Source organism: Adiantum capillus-veneris, chromosome 13, assembly GCF_014529385.1.
Source record: "Adiantum capillus-veneris isolate H3 chromosome 13, ASM1452938v2, whole genome shotgun sequence".
NCBI classification, from domain to species: Eukaryota; Viridiplantae; Streptophyta; class Polypodiopsida; order Polypodiales; family Pteridaceae; genus Adiantum; species Adiantum capillus-veneris.
The window spans coordinates 138,788,230-138,814,763 of NC_140943.1; the positions used below are offsets into that span (position 1 = coordinate 138,788,230).

The window sequence follows — 26,534 nt, forward strand, 5'->3', positions numbered from 1 at the left end:
CAAGTGGAGGACTTGCTTTCATTTACAAGGTATAAATTATGGGTAGGTTGGAAAGTTACAAGCCATTAAAATGCAAAGAAAATTGTGTCAGCATTATTAGAACGACAAGTGGAGGACATCATGGCCCTAAGTATTACATCTAAGGACTTATGGAAATTGTCCCATCATGCACTACCCAGAGAAGTGACATTGCTGGTAGATAAGGTGCTCCCTGAAGCCGTCCCTTTTTTGCATCACAAAAAAATATGTCAATATTTAATCCTATTAGAGCCATGAGATTCAGTGTGTTTAAATGCAGATCGTTGATACTCATGTGTATTGGCCAGGCAATATGTATTGATGATGCTTCCCATCATCTACCATTTTGGAATCTACTAATGTCGAATATATGTGTGTGTATGTGTGTTGTTGTTTAAATCTTAATACATATACACAAAAGAACATAACATTCAAAAGACAATTGGCTTTAGTTAACTGTACATAGATTTGTACAAAAACAACTGAGTCTTAGATTCATTTTTGTACAACATAATAAGAATGAGGTATCATTCTTATTGTATTTTTTACATTGTAATAAGAATGAGGCATCATTTCAATGATATTATACAAAAAACTACTGAGTTCTGGAGGTCCACTAGGCAAAGGAATCCCGGTTCTTCAGTATCGGACAACAACTAAGCCAAAAATTTCCTAAGTAAAGATAGAATTTTCACTTGCATCCATATAAACAAGACAAAAAATTCATTAGCCTTGAATACGTATTATAGATGTCAATGAACCTATCAATTGTTATCCATGTCGTACTTAAAAACTTTTTAACTTAAACCTTCTATTCTTTTTAGAGTATCAAATAATGAAAAAGTCTTTAGGAAACTGACACGCCATCAACAGAGTAAGTCTATAGCCCAAAAGAAGATTGTTTCCACATGTTTTCATAGTGATCAAAAGGCCATCACCCCTTCTAATCCAAGTGCCAAAAAGTTCCCCATAATTTAAAGTGAATTTATTATGATCAGAAGGCTATCACCCCTTCTGATCCAAGTGTCAAAAATAATAATAATAAATTCAGAACATGATGTAACTTTTTGGATTATAAACCGGGTAAGTCATGTGGATTAGAAGGCCATCAAGTGGCATAGCCACTATTAAGTCTATTAAAGTTTTTTTTGAGTTAGTGATACAGTATGGTCTTGGATTGTCCATATTATCTACCACTTCTACATAAGGTCATATGTTAAAATGTCCAGGTGATAATTTTTTCAAGGTAAAGTAACGATTAAGGTTTATAAAATGTTTGCTAAATGGTACAGACAGGTGATTATAAAACCTGAATGACAGCAGCCTTGTCTCAAAGTGCCATATCTACCTACTTTACATCAAAAGTTGAAAGCCAACCTTCTTTTGAAATGTTTTCCAAACTTTCTCTTGGTACAGATAAAGTTAAAAATAATTTCCACACTGATCCTTGCCCTTAATGTCATAAAGCCCAATATCAAGAATCACAACCTAGATCACACAAGTCAAATTTGAGCTTCAGTCATGGAGTAAAAACAGGCCTTTAAATGCCAAAAAATTTGACAAAGATGAGTTTGGTTATAAGATCAACTTTGAAAATCATCTGGTAAGAAAACTATAGCCAAAATCAACAAGACCACTACCATCGAGGCCTTAGCCATAGAGTTAATGCTAAAACTTCAACAAATAACATAAATAAGTATTGTTTACAGGGTAAGTATAAACCATTGTAAATTTTAGCCTATGTTTTTTTCAAAAATAAACCAGTAATGAACCACAATAGTACATAGTCGATAGTAAGCTCCAGCTCTGTAAGAATACATAGTTCAATGAACAATTTCAGGTCAGGACCAGCTATACCAAGCTCTCAATGCCCTATCCTTGTATTACTCAGGCCATCCAAATCAAAAGTCTAATGGTGAGGTATAGATACAAAAGAAAGCACCTCGATTTGGTCAAATATTCTTTTTCCATCTCTTGATTATGTGGTGCTGACAAATTGTGGTGAGTCTTCATGCTATGAGGAAGCTATGTTTGTAGATGATAAGCTTAAGTGGCACTTGGCCATGCAATCTGAGATGAATTCTTTGAAGAAGAATGACACTTGGGATTTAGTACCTCTGAAAGAGGGCATGAATGTTCTTCCTTGCAAATGGGTCTAAAAAATGAAGACTGCTCCATTGACGATAAGCTAAAGTACAAGGCTAGACTGGTTTCCAAGGGTTTGAAGTAGCAAAAGGGTGTTGATTTTGATGAAATATTTTCACCAATTATGAACGTGACCACTCTTCGCTTAGTGCTTGCATTGGTCTTTGTAGCCATTGAGGATATGGAACTTGTTGAAATGAATGTCAAACCAGCATTCTTGCATGGGAATCTTCATGGAGACGTTTATATGCAACAACCAAAAGGTTTTGTTATCAAGGCAAGGAAAAGATGCTCTGGAAAGTTAGAAAGGCTCTCTATGGGACAAAGAAAGGATCCCGTCAATGGTATCATAAGTTTAATGCAATGGGCACACAATAATATTTTTACAAATGAAATCAAAACTTGTCAGACCTTTTGGATTTAGAATGTACTTGTCGAGATCTATCCATTGATCTATAACATGCCATCAGATTTCTCATATTCTAGAAGATTCTATTTTTTGATGTGACAACTCCGTCTTATAAATAGAATCTCTCCCCACATTTCAGCTTCAGTGTGGAGGCCATAACTTCTACAAATTAACTCCATATTTGTCAGAGTTTGGGGATTTAGAACCTACTTTCTAAGATCTTTCTAGTGATATGTTGGTTGATAGGGTTTTGACAAAGCATTTATGTACTTCATCGGGTTGCCCACTTTGGACAAGAGAGGCAAAGTCAAACCTCCTTATAGGGCCCCTTTGAGAGTCCAAATTTTCCCTGATGCAGATATAGGAGCAAAAAAATGATTTACTTATCTCGGATTGAGTACATTTCCAAGGTACTTTAACATTTTAATATGGAGAGGGGGAAGGTATCCAATAGCATGTTACCTCATATGTAAAACTTAGCCACATTGATTATCCTAAATTAGAGGAAAAGATTGAAATGGCCAAGTTTCTTTATGGGGTTGTTGTCGATAACTTGATGTACGCCATGATTACTACGTGTCCATGCATTGCATTTGCAGTGGAAGTAGTTAGCAAATACATGTCTAGTCTTGGTAAAAATTGTTGGGAGGTAGTAAAAGGAGTGATGAGATATTTGAGTGGTATAAAGGACAAATGTTTATGCTTTGGGAGCAAGGAGGCATGTGTAAAAAGAAACACAGATGCTGATTATGTAAGGAATGTGGACAATAGAAGGTCCACTAGTGGCTATGTTTTCACATTTTCCCAGGGTACAATATCATGGAGGTCTTGTTAACAAGATTGCATTTCTCAATCAACCATTGAGGTAGAATATGTGGCTGCCTCTAAAGCTTGCAAAGAAGCTAACTGGCTTACTTGTCTAGTGGAAGATTTTGGCGTTAATGATGAGATCCCAATATTTGCATTGTCACCATCAAAGTGCTATTCAACTAGCACATGTTGGAAATAGGGTTGCAGGAAAACAAACACAGCTTGGAGAAAGGAAGCTCGAGGCACACAACAGAGAGTATATCACTTAGTGTGCAATGGAAAGATGGATAGCCCTAGAATGATGGGCGTATATACAATGCACGGAGGAAAAAACCTCCTAAAGAGGGGAAAAACGTCCCGGCGGTCCTAAGTGTGTTCACACACATCACTACCACATGTATATGATAACAAATCCCCCTTGGACTAATGCGGTGAACGAGAGCTAGCACATAGAGTAAAGGGATGTGCCATGCCCTGAGGACATGATCAATTCACAAAGGGGAGTAAGCCCAAAGCTTTGCGAAAAGCTTCAAACTTCTCACAAGAGAATCCCTTTGTGAAAAGATCTGCAAGGTTGTCTTGTGTTGGCACATAAGTCAAGATGATCTCTCCTATTGAGAGCCTCTCTCTGACATAATGGTAATGACCCTCAATGTGCTTTGTGCAAGCATAAAAAACTGGGTTCTTCGCAATTGCCAATGCACTCTGACTATTAGTGTAGATGGTGTTGGCAGTGTCCTGTCCAACACCCAAATCATCCATAAGGCGTCTGAGCCATACACACTCAACCGTAGCTGTGAAGATTGACATGTACTCAGCCTCACATTGGAATTGGCCACAGTAGGTTGCTTCTTGCTCAACCATGATATGCATGAGCTACCAAGCATGAAACAAAAACCACTTGTGGACACTTGTGTGCCAAAACAACCAACCCAATCTGAGTCCGAAAAAGCATATAAGTCTAGCAGCAATGATTTCCCCTTGGGATAAAACAAGCCAAGATGTAAAGTGCCACTCAAGTAGCGAAAAATCCTCTTGACAGCCTGCCAATGCTTCGACCTTGGGCTATGCATAAATCTACTAACCTGTAAGACTGCAAAATGAATATCCGGTCTCGTGTTGCATATAAATGAGGCATCCAACAGCATTCGGTAAAGAGTGACATCTGTAGGATCACCAACATCATGAAGACTCAATTTCAAACCTGTTTCCATGGGAGTGCAATAGGTTTGCAAACCTTGAGTCCAAACTTAAATAGCAATGTCTCTATGTAACTTTTCTGAGACAAGGCAATACCACCATCACACTGCTTAAACTGTATACCCAAGTAATGATGTAACAACCCCAAATATTTCATCTTGAAAGTAGCATTCAAATCAGCCTTAAATTCAGCAATATGTCTCTCATTTGGTCCAGTGATCAACAAATCATCTACATCCACAATGAGAAGTACATCACCCTCATGCTTTACATACAATGTGCTTTCTATTGGTGGACTGTTACAAAAGCCTTGTTTGATCACATGAGTGTCAACCTTCTCATACAAAGCACGAGGAGATTGCTTCAACGCATAGAAAGCTTTGTTACATTTGCACACCTTATCCTCTTGTCCTTTCTTGACAAAACCACGAGGCTGCGTTACATAAACTTCCTCAAATATGTCACCATTGAAGAAAGCAGTAACAATGTCTGATTGATGTACATCCCAACCAAAATGAGCTTCCAATGCACATAGAAAACGCACAATAGTCATATCACAAGTGGGAGAAAAAGTGTCTTCATAATCTATGTTTTTTTGTTGTGCATAACCCTTTGCAACAAGTCGAGCCTTATAGCAATCAGCCTCACCATCCGGCTTGCGTTTCAACTTGTAAAGCCACTATGTACCAATGGCCTTTTTCCAGGAGGAAAATCACATAAAGTCCATGTGTCATTTTCTATAAGTGCATCATATTCTGATTGCATGGCAGCAATCCAAAATTTTGAATTATGTGCTTCATCAAGAGATAGAGGTTCCGCTACATCATGTAAGCTAGACACAACCAAAGCATAACAATATGATGCATAAGATGCATGGCGAGATCCTAAACAAGTGCGACTAGACAAAGGTGCATCCAATTTACCATCACGCAATGTAAGCACCAGCAATTTTTGCATACCTCTAGCGTGCTCATTTTCAGCCCTTTCCTCATCAAGTACATCGTGTATATCTGCATCATCAATAGGCTCATTTGTAACATTTTCAAAAACTCCCATAGGCTGTACATTTTCCTCATTGGAATTTACATTTGAACTTACACAATATTCCAAACGCCCTTTGACACAAGAACATGTTGCATCATGTAAGCCCACATAGGGTGGTTGTCCCCATCCAATCTGTCCTCAGCAGCAAACATCTTGAACACATTTGTGTTGTCAACCATGGTAAATGTTGCATCTAATGTGAAAACTACCCAAAAAGAGGAGAAATGAAGCGAGAACAACACATGCTATATAGCAAAAATCGTAGAAGACTGTAAGGGACCTTTTATTCAAAAAAAAGGCACTGATAGAAATTTTGCACAAAACGACGAATTAGTATGCGTAGTACTGCCTGTAGTGGAAAGGGAGGCCGAAACGAGCCTGAATAAAAAATCTGAGCAGACTGAGCTCTTTGAGATATCTTGAATTTTTTGTCGATCTATGGATGCTCGCCAAAACTCACTGAAATCGGAGAAAGTGAGCAGGCGTGTGTTGGAGCTACTGGCGACTAAGCCCGGGAGGACGCAACCTGCTATCTATGATACCAATTGTTGGAATTAGGGTTGCAAAAAAACACACACATCTTGGAGAAGATGAAGGAAGCTCAAGGCACACAACAAAGAGTATATTACTTAGTGTGCAGTACAAAGATGGATAGCCCTAGAATGATGGGCGTGTATACAATGCATGGGTTAAAAAACCTCCTAAAAAGGGAAACAAATGCCCTGGTGGTCCTATGTGTGTTCACACACATCACTACCACATGTATATGGTAACAACATGAAATCCTATGTTTTATGCAAAGACAAAGCACATTGGATATAGCAGAGTCTAGAGGGCCACTAATTAGTGTAACTATTGATAATATGGATAATGTGTGTGTGTGTGTGTGTGTGTGTGTTTAAGTATGAAAATCCCCTCATAATTGAACCATACTTTGCAATTGTATTAAATAATATATTAAATAACAATATATTAAAATAAGATGTCATATACCTTATCATTTCATATCCACCAATACAAAATTCTGTATCTAATGGATAATACAATCATTTAGATCAAAAATTTGATCTTTGATCACTACAATATAACATCTTAGCGTTGTATCTCTATGTGCCCATCCTTTGGGATGAGCTTCCACTACATCTACATGGAGACGGATCCAGCTAGTACATTGGATGATCTTTTGTTATTGCTGTAGTTTTCGTTGTAATCCCAAGGAAAGAATCTCTTACATGTCACCGTCCAAGAAACACGAGCCTGTCAGAACTGGCATTACTTGGGAAGACAGGTGTCAACGACTTCCTCCCCTTGTTATTGGTGTCAAAAATTACAACAAAAGCTAACACCATAACATAGATCAAATATTAAGTTTAAAGAATGAGTCCTTAATTTACGATAATATTTTCATCTTTTAATTCCAGAAAAAATCGGACAGCATCTCCTTTGTATTTTGAACTAATTTTCAAAAGTCCAATCCACTGCCATCTCATTCGAGACCCTCACGTGAGGATTGAGGCTCTATTTAAAAACATTGGAGTATGTTCAAAGTACAGTACTAACACTAAATTCAAAAGTTATACATCTATTCAATCAAGGAGAGAATGTTTTCAACCTATCAAGCTCAAAGGTTTACGACATACATTTGTAACAAGTTTGATTAGCTCGGAGAGACAACAGATCATTATTAACCATTAAAAAACCAGAATTTATTGACTAGGTTTCTCGGCAACATAACCAGATTAACCATCTAAGATCAATCTTTTGAAACCATTTCGACTATAAATGAAGAAATACAATATGCAATAAGCTTGTATAAATGTATCCCATCAAAAAGTCTAATGTATATTATGTATCGTAGGGAATCAACCCCAATTTCATAGTTCCCCATACTATGTTCATTGTCATCATTCCCTATACTATGTTCTTTTTAAAGTTACATAGTGTATGTCTTTTCGATTATTGTAGGAATTTCCACAGTATTTCCTTTGTATGTGCTCAATATTTTCAAAAAAATCCAGTCCCAGCCATCATGAACAATACCCTCACATGAGGTTACTGAAAGAAAGAGTGACAAATCATTTCCAAAAACCATATGCGAACTAGATCAAGTTAATTTATGTAGAATTTTTCTTGCAAGTCAAAACATGAGCAAACCAAAATGGTATGAAACTGTTGCGGTAGGATATGAGTGCGTACGTGACTGTCCTATTCCCAGATGATGGTAGTCTGAGTTGAACATGTAAGAGAGCCATAACATGTCAAGCATCACCGCATAATACTACAACTCGATTCAGCAAATTGCAGCCCAATGGTGTTATGTAATTGAGAGGGAACCCCAATCTAAGGCATGACAGTCGAGGCAGTGAACATGAAGTGTGAAAGATGTCCAAGATATTCAACACCTTTATAATAGAAAAACCAGCATTTAGTCATTCTTTGATCTGGTTTTCCACAAGTCCATCATTTGTTACATAAGACAATGTATGCTCATGCAAGCCAATAACATATAACTATCAAGTCAATAACTTATATCCAATGAGAATTTAACTGCAACAAAGAACCATGCTAAATGTCTGATGCGATGTATATGGACTACAGGATCCATAAGCATATTACCTCACATGTAATTTTAAGAAACTTCAATAACTTATCAGATTTTTATTTTAGATTAGTACTTAATTTCAAGCAGAACACCCTGCCAGCCATGTTTTACATACTGAGTAAGTGCAGGGGCACTTACCTATTATGTTCATGCTGATAGCATGACTGATTGTAATGTGGATATCAATCATCTTCTAGTTTGTTGGTCACAATCTTGCCAAGCATGATGTGATCGAAATATGGCCATTGATTGTTGTTTACCAGATATGCTTCCGTCATAGAATATCAAATGGGGATTGATGATTGAAGTAGCACCCATATGTGTGTGCGAAGATGTATGCAGCAGGAACAATAGATATTCTACACCTGATACGGCAGGTACCTCCTCTTTTTCTTGCAAGGTAGACTTGTAGTACTACTGAGCACGAATGGCGATGGGAACAAGTGTGTGTGTGTGTGTGTGTGTGTGTGTGTGTGTGTGTGTGTGTGTGTGTGTGTGTGTGTGTGTGTGTGTGTGTGTGTGTGTGTGTGTGTGTGTGTGTAGGTGCATGGTTGTGGCTATGTCGCTATCACAACGATGCAGTCAATTCGTAGGAGAAAAAAAACCAATTCATAGTGTGTGTGGCCTGTCAAAACAAGTTGATTATAGATGAACCTTTCTGTGTGTGTGTTTGTGTGTGTGTATGTTCTGTGTATTAAGCAAACGGATCGGTGCCAAATGGGGTTCGCCATCTGTTGCCAGCTTTCAAAGCACTTGGGTGTGTGTGTGTGTGTGTGTGTGAAGCAAACTGTGAGAGCCACACATGCGTGCTAGTGTGTGTGTGTGTGTGTGTGTGTGTGTGTGTGTGTGTGTGTGTGTGTGTGTGTGTGTGTGTGTGTGTGTGTGAGAGCACGAGATAGACAGAGAACCGGTGAGATACGGCATGTGTGTGTGTGTGTGAGTGAGAATGCGGAGCCCAAACCTGCAGCAGCCTTATGGATGTGGCAGACATACCACTGCAAGTACTGAGAAACGGCGGGTTATATGAGAGGAGATAGGTTGCGATCTGTGAAAATAGGCCTGCGAGGGGGATGCAGTTATGCACTCTCGATTGCATGTGTGTGTGCGTGTAAAGTGATTAGAGTTGTAAGGACTATTTGGTGGTTAGGATTGTATTAATATCCACTTGGGGGAGGATCCGTAATGCCAGATGGGTTTTAGTTAAAAATGGAACATGGAAACTATACCACCAGCTATAGGAACACGCAAGCATCAATAACTGTTGTTAAAAAAGTCAAGTGATCAGGTATTTTTGGATTTTCTGCTTTAAGAACCAAGGCATACATACATACACCAGCTACAACAATTCTTTTCTATAAAAGGATTATACTGGATCATTTTAATTTTATAACTTATTTAGTGTCCAAACTTGGAATCCAATCCCAGTGTGGATTATCAACTATTTTTGGACAAACAGTGATGTACAAAGCCAATGGGGCTCCGGACAAAGTGTCAACCACCTCTCATGGGTTAAAATAATAATGATATCATTATAAGCTCCAAACTCAATTTCCTGGAGAGGGTATGGATTGAAGGGCTATTGTTATGATAACTATAAGAGAAGGGATTGTGGTGTTAGGCAAGGGTCTGCAACTCTTCTAAACTCACGAGTGCTTCTCAAGCAGGTGCATGAAGTGGGAAAGTACTCTAAACCTTGAAGGTTATGTGTATAGCAGAGCCCATTCTGAATGATGTAGACCTGAACCCATGTCCAAGACTGACATCGGTCCAAGGCACCACAGAGGGAAGCAGTCACCCAAGTGTTAGTCAAAGAATTGTCAGCTAGATAAGTGTGTGTGTGTGTGTGTGGCCCTCCCCCATCCTAGAAGAGAGATCCACTTGGTGGAGGAAGGTCCACCAAGTGGACCAATCCCCCACCAATTGTAGTAAATGCTTCCTAAAAATTTCCATGTTTATCGCTCAATCACTTGTACGGTGTTAAAAAGGTTTAGATGCGAGATTACTCATTTGTAATGTGTTGAACAGAACTTAGATGTAAAAACGAATTATTGTATGATAAAGGGGTTCTCCAGGGAGGAGAGTAAGGTACTATGAAAACTACAAACCTGATATCTCTTGATTTTGGTTGATGTCACTCCAAATTTGTGGATTATGTCGTCCTGTTGGTTACTATACAATACTTTGATCTTGCATTATAAAGATAACCTGAAATTCCACACCTGCTTGAGGGTGGTCAATGATTACAGTATATAAATTATATGTAAACATGTAGATGCTTGATCAATTTAGGAGCTGAGAGCCCCGACCCATCCCTTTGGATATGGTGGTAACTTGTATTAGAGAGTAGGCAATCTAATTCTTAGGGTATAAATACCCATATCCTGACAAAAACCATTTGATTGAAGCCAGGATAAATTGGAGTAGCTATATTATTATCTAATATATTATCTAATTCCAATTGCGAAGTATGGCACTAGTCCGACCAAAGACTAGTAGGTAAAGGAAGTGTGTGTTTAAGTATGAAAATCCCCTCATAATTGAACCATGCTTCGACAATTGTATTAAATAATATATTAAATAACAATATTTTAAAACAAGATGTCATATACCTGATCATTTCATATACACCAATACAACATTTTGTATCTAATGGATAATACAATCATTCAGATCAAAAATTTGATCTTTGATCACTACAATATAATATCTTAGTGTTGTATCTCTATGTGCCTATCCTTTGGGATGAGCTTCCACTACATCTACATGGAGACGAATCCAGCTGGTACATCGGATGATCTTCTGTTACTACTACAATTTTCGTTCTAATCCCAAGGAAAGAATCTCTTACTTGTCAACATCCAAGAAACACAAGCCTGTCAGAACTGGCATTACTTGGGAAGACAAGTGTCAACGACTCCCTCCCCTTGTTATTGGTGTCAAAAATTACAACAAAAGCTAAAACCATAACATAGATCAAATATTAAGTTTGAAGAATGAGTCCTTAATTTACGATAATGTTTTCATCTTTTAATTCCAAAAAAAATCGAACAACATCTCCTTTGTATTTTGAACTAATTTTCAAAAGTCCAGTCCACTGTCATCTCATCCGAGACCCTCACGTGAGGATTAAGGCTTTATTTTAAAATATTGGAGTATGTTCAAAGTACATTACTAACACTAAATTCAAAGGTTATACATCTATTCAATCAAGGAGAGAACGTTTTCAACCTATCAAGATCAAAGGCTTACGACATACATTTGTAACAACTTTGATTAGCTCGGAGAGACAACACATCAGTATTAACCATTAAAAGACCAAAATTTATTGAGTAAGTTTCTCTGAAACATAGCCAAATTATCCATCTAAGCTCAATCTTTTGAAACCATTTCGACTGTAAATGAAGAAATGCAATATGCAATAAGCCTATATAAATGTATCCCATCAGAAGGTCTATGTATATTATGTATCGTAGGGAATCAACCCCAATTTCATAGTTCCCCATACTATGTTCATTGTCATCATTCCCTATACTATGTTCTTTTTAAAGTTACATAGTGTATGTCTTTTCGATTTTTGTAGGAATTTTGACAGCATTTCCTTTGTATCTGCTCAATATTTTCAAGCAAATACAGTCCCAGCCATCATGTACGATACCCTCACATGAGGTTATTGAAAGAAAGAGTGACAAATCATTTCCGAAAACCATATCCGAACTAGATCAAGTTAATTTATGTAGACTTTTTCCTGCAAGTCAAAACGTGAGCAAACCAAAATAGCATGAGACTGTTGTGGTAGGATATGAGTGCGTACGATTGCGAGGCGGGCACGAGAGTGCAAGGGGTGGTTTGGGACAAAGAAAAATAGAACATCGTGTGTGGTGTGAGTGTGTGTGTGTGTGTGTGTATGTGTGCACCTTAACAAAGTCAAAGAAAACACTATATCCTGATGATCAATAAACTGTTGAGACTACAACCACATAAAAGTTGTCCAAAGTGATTGTCCTATTCCCAAATGATGGTAGTCTGAGTTGAACTTGTAAGAGAGACATAACATGTCAAGCATCACCACATAGTACTACGACTCGACTCAGCAAATTGCAGCCCAATAGTGTTATGTAATTGAGAAGGAACCCCAATCCTAAGGCACCACAGTCGAGGCAGTGAACATAAAGTGTGAAAGATGTCCAGGATATCCAGCACCCTTTATAATAGATAAACCAACATTCAGCCGTTCTTTGATCCGATTTTCCACAAGTCCATCATTTGTTACACATGACAATGTATGCTCATGCAAGCCAATAACATATAACTATCAAGTCAATAACTTATATCCAATGAGAATTTAACTATAGCAACAAAAAATCATGCTAAATGTCTGATGCGATGTATATGGACCGCAGGATCCATAAGCATATTACCTCACATGTAATTTTAAGAAACTTCAATAACTTATCAGAGTTTTATTTTAGATTAGAACTTAATTTCAAGCAGAATACCCTGCCAACCATGTTTTGCATACTGAGTAAGTGCAAGGGCACTTACCTGTTATGTTGATGTTGATAGCATAACTGGTTGTAATGTGGATATCGATCATCTTCCAGTTTGCTGGTCACAATCCTGCCAAGCATGATGCGGTCGAAATGTGGCCATTGATTGCTGTTTACTAGATATGCTTCCATCATAGAATATTGAATGGGGATTGATGATTTGAAGAAACACCCATATGTGTGTGCAAAGATGTATGCAGCAGGAACAATAGATATTCTACACCTGATACGACAGGTACCTCCTCTTTTTCTTGCAAGGTAGATTTGTAGTACTCCTGAGCACGAATGGCGATTGGAACAAGTGTGTGTGTGTGTGTGTGTGTGTGTGTGTGTGTGTGTGTGTGTGTGTGTGTGTGTGTGTGTGTGTGTGTGTGTGTGTGTGTGTGTGTGTGTGTGAATAGCTGCGTCTGTGTGGCTATGTCGCTATCACAGCGATGCAGTCAATTCGTAGGAGAAAAAAACCCATTCGTAGTGTGTGTGGCCTGTCAAAACAAGTCAATTGTAGATGAACCTCTGTGTGTGTGTTCGTGTGTGTGTGTATGTTCTGTGTATTAAGCAACCGGATCAATGCCAGAGGGGGTTCGCCATCTGTTGCCAGCTTTCAAAGCACCTCTGTGTGTGTGTGTGTGTGTGTGTGTGTGTGTGTGTGTGTGTGTGTGAAGCAAACTGTGAGAGCCACACGTGCGCGCTAGTGCGTGTGTGTGTGTGTGTGTGTGTGTGTGTGTGTGTGTGTGTGTATAAGTGTGAGATAGAGAGAGAACCGGTGAGATACGGCATGTGTGTGTGTGTGTGAGTGAGAAGGCGGAGCACAAACCTGCAACAGCCTTATGTGTGTGGCAGACATACCACTGCGAGTACTGAGAAACGGCGGGTTATATGAGAGGAGATAGGTCGCAATCTGTGAAAATAGGCCTGCGAGAGGGATGCAGTTATGCACTCCTGATTGTATGTGTGTGTGCGTGTAAAGTGATTAGAATTGTAAGGCTGATTTGGTGGTTAGGATTGTATCGATATCCACTTGGTGGAGGATCCATGTAATGCCAGATGGGTTTTAGTTAAAAATGGAACATGGAAACTATACCACCAGCTATAGGAACACGCGGGCATCAATAATTGTTGTTAAAAAAGTCAAGTGATCAGGTATTTTTGGATTTTCTGCTTTAAGAACCAAGGCATACATACATACACCAGCTAAAACAATTCTTTTCTATAAAAGGATTATATTGGATCATTTTAATGTTACAACTTATTTAGTGTCCAAACTTGGAATCCAATCCCAGTGTGGATTATCAACTATTTTTGGACAAACAGTGATGTACAAAGCCAATGGGGCTCCGGACAAAGTGTCAACCACCTCTCATGGGAAAAAATAATAATGATATCATTATAAGCTCCGAACTCAATTTCCGGGAGAGGGTACGGATTGAAGGGCTATTGTTATCGTAACTATAAGAGAAGGGATTGTGATGTTAGGCAAGGGTCTACAACTCTTCTATACTCATGAGTGCTTCTCAAGGAGGTGCATGAAGTGGGAAAGTACTCTAAACCTTGAAGGCTATGTGTATAACAGAGGCCATTCTAAATGATGTAGGCCTAAACCCATGTCCAAGACTGACATCGGTCTAAAGCACCACAGAGGGAAGCAGTCACCCAAGTGTTAGCCAAAGAATTGTCATCTAGATAAGTGTGTGTGTGTGTGTGTGTGTGTGTGTGTGTGTGTGTGTGTGTGTGTGTGTGTGTGTGTGTGTGTGAGAGAGAGAGAGAGAGAGAGAGAGAGAGAGTATACCATGTACTACTAGATCTCTAAGCTTTTGCTCACATTTGAACTTTCTTCCCTCACATTTTCAACCACGACTTAGACTTACACACTTTTTGTTGGGGTTTAGGCGATGGACACCCATCTCTTGACTAACTGTATTAACCTTATCTATATTCATTGGTAATACATATAAATAAGGAGCAATGAGGCATTCCAATCCTCACTGCATTCTCCTTCCTTGCATAACACGTTGAGAACGCATGCATTCACACACACTCTCTTCACAAGTGGTATCAGAGCCAATTGGTTGCCAGCGAGAGAGGTTCATCAGAATGAGTGCTTTGTGCACTATTTGGAGCTCATTTTCAATCGTTCTTGAGTGCTTAGAAAGGAGAGTATTCAGCCCCAATGTTGTCCTTTGATTGCACACACATTGGAGTTCATTGGTGTGTGCTTACAACAAGATTTGGAGCATGAAATTTGCAGCCATGTATGGGATTGTGGAGTTCAGATCTTCAGCTTGTGTTTAACTCATTTTGGAGCTGATTTTTTTGAGATTTGGAACCATTACAATGTGTTTATTCAACACACAATGTGGAGGATTAGTAGAAACATGTTTTTGTAGATGCATTTTTTGGCACCAAAAATGCATTTTGGGCCATAATTTCCTCATACAACGGACTCATCTTTGCACAACCTAGGAGTCATTTTGAAAGTTTTGGCACATTTTGAACGTAGATGTGGTGTCCATTTGACCCAATTCTTCTCACATTTTATGCAATAATGTGCACCACATTAGTATTCTCTCTCTCTCTCTCTCTCTCTCTCTCTCTCTCTCTCTCTCTCTCTCTCTCTCTCTCTCTCTCTCTCTCTCTCTCTCTCTCTCTCTCTCTCTCTCACACACACACACACACACACACACACACACACACACACACTTTTGAAATTAGTAGATCTTGAAATGGTACATGATGGATAACATCATTGACACATAATGCCTGGCCAACACACAAGCGTATGAATGACCTACATTCAAACACACTCAATTTCATGGATCTAACAAGATTGACTATTGACATATTTTTTGTGATGCAAAAAAAGATAGCTTCAGGGAGCACCTTATCTACCAATAATGTCACTCCTCTAGGAAATGTATGATAGGACAATTGCAATATGTCCTTAGATGTAATACTCAGGGCCATGATGTCCTCCACTTGTTTTTCTAATAATGCCAACACAATTTGTTACCATATACAAGTGGTAGTGATGTGCATGAACACACTTAGGACCGTCAGGGCATTTTTTCCCTCTTTAGGAGGTTTCCCCCCCCCCCCCCCCCCCCCCCCCCGTGCATTGTGTATATGCCCATCACTATAGGGATATATGATCTTTGCATTGCACACTAAGTAATACACTCTCTGTTGTGTGCCTTGAGCTTCCTTCGCCTTCTCCAAGTTGTATGCATTTTCGTGCAACCCTAATTCCAACAATTGGTATCAAAGCAGGTTGCATCCTCCCGGGCTTAGTCGCCAGCAACTCCAGCACACACATGCTCACTTTCTTCGATTTCTATGAGCTTTAGTGAGCGTCTGCAAGTCTACTCAAATTTTCTATTCGAGCTCATTTCGACCCTTGTTTCCACTACGAGCAAAACTACGCATGCTATTTTCTTATTTTGTGCAAGTTTTTTGTCAATGCCGTTTTTTGCATAGCAACAGGTCCCTTACAGTATTCTACTATATAGCATGTGTTGTTCCCGCTTCATTTCTCCTCTTTTTTCGGGAAGTTTTCACACCATATGCAACATTTACCATGACTGACAACAACACAAATGTGTTCAGATGTTTGCTATTAAGGATAGATTGGATGGGGACAACTACCCTATGTGGTCTTATATGATGCAACATGTTTTAGTGTCAAAGGGCGTTTGGAACATTGAGCAAGGCATTGATGTACGTCCTTGTCCTGAGGATGTAGGCGATGTTGAGGATGTTGCAGGTTTTGGTTGTAGGATTGCTACCGCGAGAGTTGTTTTGCCTATGGCTGAGCAAGCTCGTTGGGATGTAAAAGATGTGCATGCTCATGCATTGATCACATTGTTTGTGAAGCGCACTATTACTCCTCATATTCATTCAGCAAAATCTGCAAAACAAGCTTGGGATATTCTGGCTAGTCTTTATGCAAGTCACAAATGAGGCAAAAATTGCACTACTGCGTAAAGAGTTGGAGTCGAAGATTATGCATGAGGAAGATGAAATGGGCACTTTCCTTGCTTGTGTCAAGGATGTAAATGAGCAACTTGTTTCTACAGGCGAAGTCATTTCTGACAGTTCCCTTGTGGAGACTGTTCTTGATGCTCTGCCAGATTCTTACCAGACTTTTACTAGTACTTGGAGACTTATGACCCAAGGAAATTCAGAAGTTGTCAAGTTTGACGCATTATGTGTTGAGATGTCGAGCTCTACATCTTGAGCTGGCATCCACTACGGGTCTTGGTCGCTTACGGCATTTACTTATTGGCGCGTTAGGTGACCGACACGGAGGATCTCTGCCAGTGATTCTACAGCTGCACTACACTTATAGTGCCAGCCTAGTACGCTTCTAGCGAGTTCACATTTAGTGACCGCATGTACATATGTGCTACTTTTTAGTTTTAACACTTAGTCATTTTGTACTCTCTTTTCTGTGAGAAGAAGAAGAAGCTTTCCATCTCTGTGTGCTTTGTGCTTGTCTTCTCTAGCTCTCTTGCATACTCTTTCTTTACATGGTATCAGAGCCTGGTGCAGGCAAGAGAGGCTAAGAGAGCAAGAGCATCACAATCCCTTCGTTCACAATCCACGACCAAACGCCAAAGGCGCCCCGCGCAGCTGCGCAGCGGAAAATTTTTTAAGGGTTTTTCATACAAGTTTCTGAACAGGTCTCCAAAGTGCAGTACACAGAGATTTACTGTACAAGTACAAGTGGTTGTATGTACGCTTTATTGTGGACACTCGTTGAGTGTAGAAAGCGTTACAGGTACCACGATAGCAGGTTCAACAGATTTGCAAGTTTTTGCAGATTGCAGCTATTTTGTCTTAGTGCTTCAAGATGTCTGACGGTTTCAGTCAGATTGTCACTGAGAAGCTTGAGAAAAATAACTACCCTGCATGGAAGTTCAGAATAACAAATTTCCTAAAAGGAAAAGGTTATTGGGACTATGTAGAAGGAGACAATGAAAAGGAACCAGAGATTCCCGAGGCAAATGCTACAGCAGAACAAAGGAAAGCTTTGAGGGACTAGCAACAAGGCCATAGCAAAGTGATGTATTGGCTTTCTATGAGCATCACAGATGGCATGATGGGCTATCTACAGGATGTTGAAACCCCTGCCATTGCATGGAAAAACTTAGGCAGAGTGTTCGAGGTAAACACCAAGGCCAGGAAGCTTCAACTAAAGTCGGAGCTAAATCAGGTTAAGAGGAACAACCTCTCCATCAATGATTATGCTTTGAAGATCAAGAGTATCATTGAGGCTCTTGGATCTATTAAAGTCTCAGTGGAAGACGACGACATTGTCCGTGCATGCTTGGATGGTCTAGAAGATGAGTATGTACATTTCAGGTCTTCCATGAATACAAGAGACGACATCCCCGTGTTCCAAGATTTGATTTCTATGCTTATTCTTGAGGAGAAGAACCTTGACACATCTTCTTCTCATGGCATAAATAATTCTGAACAGGCCTTCTATTCTAACTCCAACAGAGGTAGAGGTAGAGGTCGTGGTCGAAGCCCAAGGGGTTGTAGGGGCCAATTTCAAGAAGGTCGATCAAATCAAAACAATACAGGTGGCAAGGGAAACCAGTCTCAAGGCAGGGGGAGTCAAAAAGGTCGTGGTGCAGGATCAAGCAGGCAGCAACATAGTGCAGATAGCAGAGAATGTTGGACTTGTGGTGAAAGAGGTCACATGTCACGTGACTGTCCAAAGGGAAACGCAAGTGGAAAAAGAGAAGAGGGCAACTATGCATCTACTAGCAGAGATGCAGATGATAGCAAAAACGAGCGTATGTTTGTTATGCAGCATGTAATGAATACAATGACTGCAGATAATTCCACCCAAGATGATGTTTGGTATGTGGATTCAGGTGCCTCTAATCACATGATGTCTCGTGGAGAGTGGTTTAGAGATATGCGCAAACCAGATGTGTCAAGCTATGTGCAGACAGGAGATGACACAACTCACTCCATTGCTCATGTAGGGGACATACCTCTAAATACGAAGAGTGGGAAATCAAAGTACTTAGCAGATGTACTTCATGTCCCAAACATTACAAAGAATCTTGTTTCTGTTGGACAAATGGTTGAGCAGGGTTTGCAGGTTCGCTTCAATCCAAATGGATGTTATGTAGAAGATTTCCAGAATGGCTGTAAGCTGATCACAGAGGGCAAATGTGTGGGCATAATGTTTACGCTGAATGTAGACATGCCTGAGGTAAAAGCTGTATTATTTGCACAGGGCACAGGTGTTGTGGCTGATGTTGACATTTGGCACAAACGCATTGGCCATGTCAATGAGCAGAGATTGCGCAACATGCAATCAAAACAAATTGTAAAAGGTTTGCCCAAATTCAAGGTGGATGGTATGCATAAAGTGTGTGCAGCATGCCAGTTTGGAAAACAGTCAAAGGGCTCATTTCCACATGAGCGCAATGTATGTAACAAGCCACTTGAGGTGGTGCACACAGATGTTTGGGGTCCAACCGATACTGCAAGTATACATGGTTGCAGGTATTATGTCTCTTTCATTGATGACCATACAAGGAAAGTATGGGTCTACTTCATGCGTAACAAAAGTGAAGTGTTTGGTCACTTTCGGGACTTCAAAGACATGATTGAGAAGGAGACAGATATGCAAATCAAGACATCGAGGTCAGATGGAGGGGGAGAGTACTTCTCCAATGATTTTTCAAGAGCAAAGTGCAAGAAGATGCTAGAGGGCAAAAGAGTGACCCAGGACCGCGTAGATCTAACAGAGTCAAAAATCCAGTTCAGAAATTGACTTATGACGGGTATCTAGCGCATCACCAAGCCTACATGGCTAAGGTGATATAGGATGTGGAGCCCACATGTTTTGAGGATGCAGTTGGAAATGTGCATTGGGATGATGCAATGAATGAAGAGATGGCTGCATTGGAAGCAAACGACACATGGGAGTTGGTGCCATTGCCAAGTGGCAAGAAAGCTATTGGTTGTAAATGGGTGTATAAAACTAAGCATAAGGCTGATGGTAACATTGAGCGTCACAAGGCAAGGCTGGTCGCAAAGGGTTATGCACAGACGTATGGCATAGACTATGAGGAGACCTTTGCTCCAGTGGCAAAGATGACGACTGTGAGAGCCGTCATAGCAGTGGCTACATCTAGAGGATGGATTATGCATCAAATGGATGTAAAGAATTCCTTCTTGAATGGTGAGTTGCAAGAGGAAGTGTATATGGATCAGCCACCTGGTTATGTCGATCCAGGTTACCCAGATTATGTATGCAGACTTCTCAAAGCTTTGTATGGTTTGAAGCAGGGCTCTAGAGCATGGTATGACAGGATTGCCAAGTATCTTGTCAGTATCGGGTTTAGGAGAGCTCATGCTGATCATTCACTCTATGTACATGAGAGTGATGTGGGGATTGTGGTCATTACCATATATGTAGATGACCTTATTATTGTGGGTGACAATGCTATGGAGATTGACCATGTGAAGGGTCTTCTTAAACAGGAGGTTGAAATGAAAGATTTGGGCGAGTTGCGCTACTTTCTTGGCATTGAGGTGATCAGAACTCCAGAGGGTGTATGGCTATCACACAGACAATATGCTTTGGACATGTTGTCAAAGTATGGTATGGCTGACTGTAAGCCAATTTCTATTCCCTTGGATGTGAATGCAAAGCTGAGTGCAGAGAAGGGTGATGTTGTTGAGGATGTCAAGATGTACAGGAAGATTGTGGGTAGTCTAATCTACTTGACTATCACGAGGCCAGACTTGAGCTACACAGTAGGCTTGGAGAGTTAGTTCATGCAGCTTCCAAGGAAGCCACATTTGGATGGAGTACGACGCACACTTCGGTATGTGCAAGGGACTCTTGACTACGCATTGTTCTATGCAGCAGTGCTCCATTAGCATTGTATGCGTATACAGATGCAGATTGGGTAGGTAGCATTTTTGATAGGAGATCTACGAGTGGCTTCATGTTCTGTTTTGGGAGTGCTGCTGTTACTTGGAGCAGCAAAAAGGAGCCTACGGTTGCTTTATCGAGCACAAAGGCCGAGTACAGAGGTGCAACAGTTGCGGCGTGCGAGGTAGCTTGGCTACGCACATTACTTGAGGACTTGGGAGTGCAGGTGGACCAGCAAATTGTCATCCATTGTGACAACCTCAGCAGCATGCAGTTGGCTAGGAACCCAGTGTTCCATGCCAGGACCAAGCACATAGAGGTCCATTACCACTACGTTCGAGAGCGAGTTTTGGCGGGCGACATCGACTTGGTCTACGTCAGCACAGAGGAGCAGATAGCGGATATCTTTACCAAGGCCCTCGGAGCTAAGAAGCTTCGACGTTTCCGGACTATGCTTGGACTCTGCGACATGCAGAGCTCGAGGGGGAGTGTTGAGATGTCGAGCTCTACATCTTGAGATGGCATCCACTACGGGTCTTGGCCGCTTACGGCATTTACTCACTGGCGCGTTAGGTGACCGACACGGAGGATCTCTGCCAGTGATTCTACAGCTGGACTACACTTATAGTGCCAGCCTAGTACGCTTCTAGCGAGTTCACACTTAGTGACCGCATGTACATATGTGCTAATTTTCAGTTTTAGCACTTAGTCATTTTGTACTCTCTTTTCTGTGAGAAGAAGAAGAAGCTTTCCATCTCTGTGTGCTTTGTGCTTGTCTTGTGTAGCTCTCTTGCATCCTCTTTCTTTACATTATGCACATTGTTGCTGCAAGAGTCACTTTCCGAAAAAAGAAGACTAGAGAGCATGCAATAGAACATGTCTTCATTGTTGCTCAAAGAAAAGGTGGTAGCAGCAATGTAGCCACTCCTCATGGTGCAAGTGGAAAATGACATGTTCCTAATGCTTCTGCTGGCAGCAATTCGTCTAGGAATTCTGGTGATAAGGGCAAAAAGAATATGCATTGCCAGCTAATGATCACTTGATCAAGCAGTGTCCGAAATTGAAGGCAAAAGAGGCTAAGAAGAAAGAGTATGGATCAACTACAAGGTCCAATCCACATACAGCTATTGTTGAGTCTTCTGTGAAAGGAGATAGTGATGATGATGTTGATGCAGAATGGGCTTTTAGTTTAGAGTGCACTTATAATCCTTCATGCATTGCTGCAGATTCACATGTGTGGTATTTTGATAGTGATGCTACAAAGCATATTACCTCACATCATGATTTGTTTACCTCTCATGAAATTCAATCACTTGTGCTAACAATGCCTCTTATTCGGTTCAGGGAGTTGGAAAGATTGTGCTTACTGCTACAAATGGCATTTCTTTCACACTTGTTAATGCATTGTATGTACCTGGGATTAAGAAGAATATTTTGTCTATATCTGCACTTGCTAGAATTGGTTTTATAGTCAAATTTGTGGATGACAGATGTACAATATGATCTCAGTTTTGTTGATGAAAATGTTGCATCTGACATTTCATACCGTGGGCTGAATAAGCTCACTTTGGACGACAAGTGTGGGTAGAATTTTGCAAATGCAGTTGTGGATTCGAAGGCTATTTCAGATGCAAAACTTTGGCATGCACGTTTTGGGCTTCTAAATTTTGCCAGTTTGCTACGTTTGCAAAAATTTGATATGTTTGCTTCTTTGCTGCCTCTTGAAGCACCTGTCAAACATGTTTGTGAAGGCTGTATTTTGGGTAAGATACAACGTTTGAAGTTTCCAAAGGATGATTCAGTTAGGGCCACATGCAGGTTGCAACTTGTGCATAGTGATGTTTGTGGGCCCATGCAAACTTTGTCCTTAGGAAATTACCTTTACTTTGTGACTTTCATTGATGATTACTCTAGGAATGCATGGGTGTATCCGCTTAAGGCAAAGTCTGAAGTGTTTTTGTGCTTCAAGCAATTTTTGGCTATGGCTGAAAATGTCTTAAATTGTACTATGGGCACCCTCCGTTCAGATCAAGGGGGGGAGTATATGTCTCATGAATTAAATGCATTTATAACTAGTCGTGGGATAAAACACCAATGTACAATGCCTTATACACCTCAGCAAAACGGTGTTGCTGAGAGTAAAAATAGTTCACATCTGAAAATGGCACATTGTATGGTCAAAAGTCAAGCTTTACCACATTCGTTTTGGCTTGAGGCCATCATGTGTGCCACTTTTGTACTTAACAAGTGTCCTACAAAAGCTTTGTAGTCTATGACTCCATGTGAAGCATGGCATGATAGAAAGCCTTTTATTGAGCACATGCATGTTTTTGGATGTTTGACATATGCTTGAGGCCATCATGTGTGCCACTTACGTACTTAACAAGTGTCCTAAGAAAGCTTTTCAGTCTATGACTCCATATGAAGCATGGGATGATAGAAAGCCTTTTATTGAGCACATGCGTGTTTTTGGATGTTTGAAATATGATTTGGTGCCACAAAGGCAATGCAAAAAATTGATGATAAGGTTGTCATATGTATTTTTGTTGGTTATAGTGCTGAAGTAAAGGTTACAAGTTGTATCATATCCGCAAACGAAGCGTATCTTGGTTTCACGAGATGTTGTGTTTGTGGAAGATTCTGTTCAGCCCTTGCTGTCATGTACTAGAGAAAATAATGTAAGCTCACAAGACATTTATGACACTTTGTTGCCTCTTTTCAGTGGTGGAAGTTCGAATGTAAATTCTCGTGCGGCAAATGTACAACCTATGGGGGTTTCTAAAAATGTTACAGATTAGCCTATTACTGATGCAAATGTACATGATGTACTTGATGAGGAAAGGGCTATGAATGACCAGGCTAGAGGTATGCCAAAATGGTTGGTGCGTACTTTGTGTGACACTAAATTGGATGCACCTTTGTCTAGTCGTACTTGTTCAGGTTCTCGCCATGCATCTTATGCATCAGAATGTTATGCTTTCACTGTGTCCAACTTATGTGATGTTGAGGAACCCCTGTCTTTTGATGAATCACAAAATTCAAACAATTGGATGGCTAGCGTGCAATCAAAATATGATGCACTTATAGAAAATGACACATGGACTTTATGTCACTTTCCTCCTGGCAAGAAGGCCATTGGTACGAAGTGGGTTTACAAGTTAAAACACAAGCCGGATAGTGAGATTGATCACCATAAGGATCAACTTGTTGCAAAGGGTTATGCACAACAAAAAGGCATAGATTATGAAGAGACTTTTTCTCCCACTTGTCGTATGAATACTGTGCGTTTTCTATGCGCATTGGAAGCTTATTTTGGTTGGGATGTACATTGTTATTGCTTTCTTGAATGGTGACATATTTGAGGAAGCTTATGTAACGCATCCTCGCGGTTGGTCAAGAAAGGACAAGAGGATAAAGTGTGTAGATGTAAGAAAGATTTGTATGGGTTGAAGAAATCTCCTCATGCTTGGTATGAAAAAGCTGATATTCATTTGGTCAAACGAGGCTTTCGTAATAGTCCAGCAGAAAGCACATTGAATGTAAAGCGTGAGGGTGATGTATTTCTCATTGCGGTTCTCTATGTGGATGATTTGTTGATCACTGGACCAAATGAGAGACATATTGCTGAATTTAAGGCTGATTTGAATACTACTTTCAAGATGAAAGATATGGGGTTGTTGCATCATTACTTGGGTTTACAGTTTAAGCAGTGTGATGGTGGTATTTTCTTGTGTCAGACAAGTTACATAGAGACATTGCTACGTAAGTTTGGACTTGAGGATTGCAAACCTATATGCCACTCCCACGGAAACAAGGTTGAAATTGAGTCTTCATGACGCTGGTGATCCTGTCGATGTCACTTTTGCCTAATTTATGTATGCAACATGAGGCCGGATATTTAGTTTGCAGTCTCACATGTCAACAAATTATGCATAGCCGAGGGTCTAAGCATTGGCAGGCTGTCAAGAGGATTTTTGGTTACTTGAGTGGCACTTTACATCTTGGCTTGTTTTATCCCAAGGGGAGATCATTGCGGGGAGATCATTGCTGCCAGATTTACATGCTTTTTTGGACTCATATTGGGCTAGTTGTTTTGGCACATGAGTGACCACAAGTGGTTTTTGTTTCATGCTCGACAATTCATGCATATCATGGTTGAGCAAGAAGCAACCTACGGTGGCCCCTTCCAATTGTGAGGCTAAGTATAGGGCAGTCTTCACAGCTACGATTGAGTGTGTATGGCTCAGACGCCTTATGGTTGATTATGGTGTTGGACAGGACATTGCCAACACTATCTAAACTCACAATCAGAGCGCATTGGTAGTTGCGAGGAACCCAGTTTTTCATGCTCGTAGAAAGCACATTGATGAGTGTGTTTCCTGCAACCCTGATTACAACACAATTTTCTTTGCGTTTCAATTGCTTGTACCGTTCCAACCTGCCCATAGTTTGTTCCCTATAAATGAAATCAAGTCCCCCATTCCGATGCGGGCAAGGCAACTCCAAATGCATGAATGTTTTACCGCTTCTAAATGCAATGGCCTCTTAACCATGTGGTAATCTAAACATTGATTGAATGGAATTTGCATGGGCTAACTAAATCTAATCCTACCTTGCCATATGAAGGCGCTTCAATGAACCCAAACCAAGAAAAAGGGGAGGCACAAGTGTTACCCATTTGCATGCATAGTAATGTAGCGAATAGAAGCCTTTTGGCCTTTTGTATAAACAACAACTCCCCTTGCTCATTCGAAATGCATATACAATTTGCATACAAATCCACACCCTCGCAGCAATTGTGCACACAGACCCACTCCATTTGGCTCATGCTAAAACGCATCATGGTTGTTGCCCCTATACTGCTTCACCATCGGCACGAATATCTAGTATGATTACCAACTTGTCGACAAGTAGCAAAACAAATTTGCGGTCTTCTTTGCGAAGGCTTTTTTCGCAAGCATATGGCAACGTCTTCAAGCACACTAGTAGGCACTAGTGCCTACTGAGATTTGCATAACATTTCATTCGTAGTAGATTATAAAAAGGATATTTTTGGAGTGTTTAAATTTTTTGCTCTCATATAAAATGTGATTTTCAAGATCATCTGTTGGTCTGAAAATATACTAAACAATTATGGTGAAAGCATTTGAATTATCAAATGTCATCATGTCATGGAAGCTTTAGTTGGGAGATATTTTTTTTATGAAGTCAAAGAAGAACATTAGGTAGCCCGAGGAAGTGTTAAGGTTTTTGTTGATAGAGCTTAAATGTCTGGCAAACTTTTGTCGGGCCTAGTAGTAAGTTGCTATTGGGACTCGTTTAGACTATACTGTAATATAAATAACAAATACAAATGTCAATGATCTATATCGTGAAAACTTTCCCGATCAAACATTTGGGACAATGGCTTATGATGTTTTTGATAAAATACTACTAAAATTAACAGAATGCAAACATGCTATAGATAGGAGACTGGTAAGAAGCCGCTGACTTTGTCATATTATCAGACATATTTCAACTGTCGCATAAAACATAAAGTCTTTGGCATGGTGTTTAAAGGCAATATTGGTAGAGCATTTGAAACATAAGCTATTGCTGACCATACTTTATCAAAATCATCAAGATTTATATGCTTGACTATTTCTTCAAAACAATGTTTACCCCCAATTAGTTACTTTTTTTTTAAAGATCTATATTGATTATGGTCTTTATATTAACCTTAATCCTCTTGTTGAGGGTCTCAAGGGAGATGGCGTTCATATAGTTTTTTGAAATCTACTCCATTTTGCTAAAAAAACGTTGTCCAACTTTGTTAAACTTGCTTGACTATTTCTTTAAAACAGTCCTTTGGATCAA

At 40.0% G+C, this 26,534-nt stretch overlaps 1 pseudogene; it reads left to right on the forward strand.

The window, feature by feature from the left end:
• The first annotated feature begins 2,287 nt into the window (after positions 1-2,287).
• On the forward strand, positions 2,288-26,315 carry LOC147444947 (uncharacterized; annotated as a pseudogene).
• The last annotated feature ends 219 nt before the right edge of the window (positions 26,316-26,534 follow it).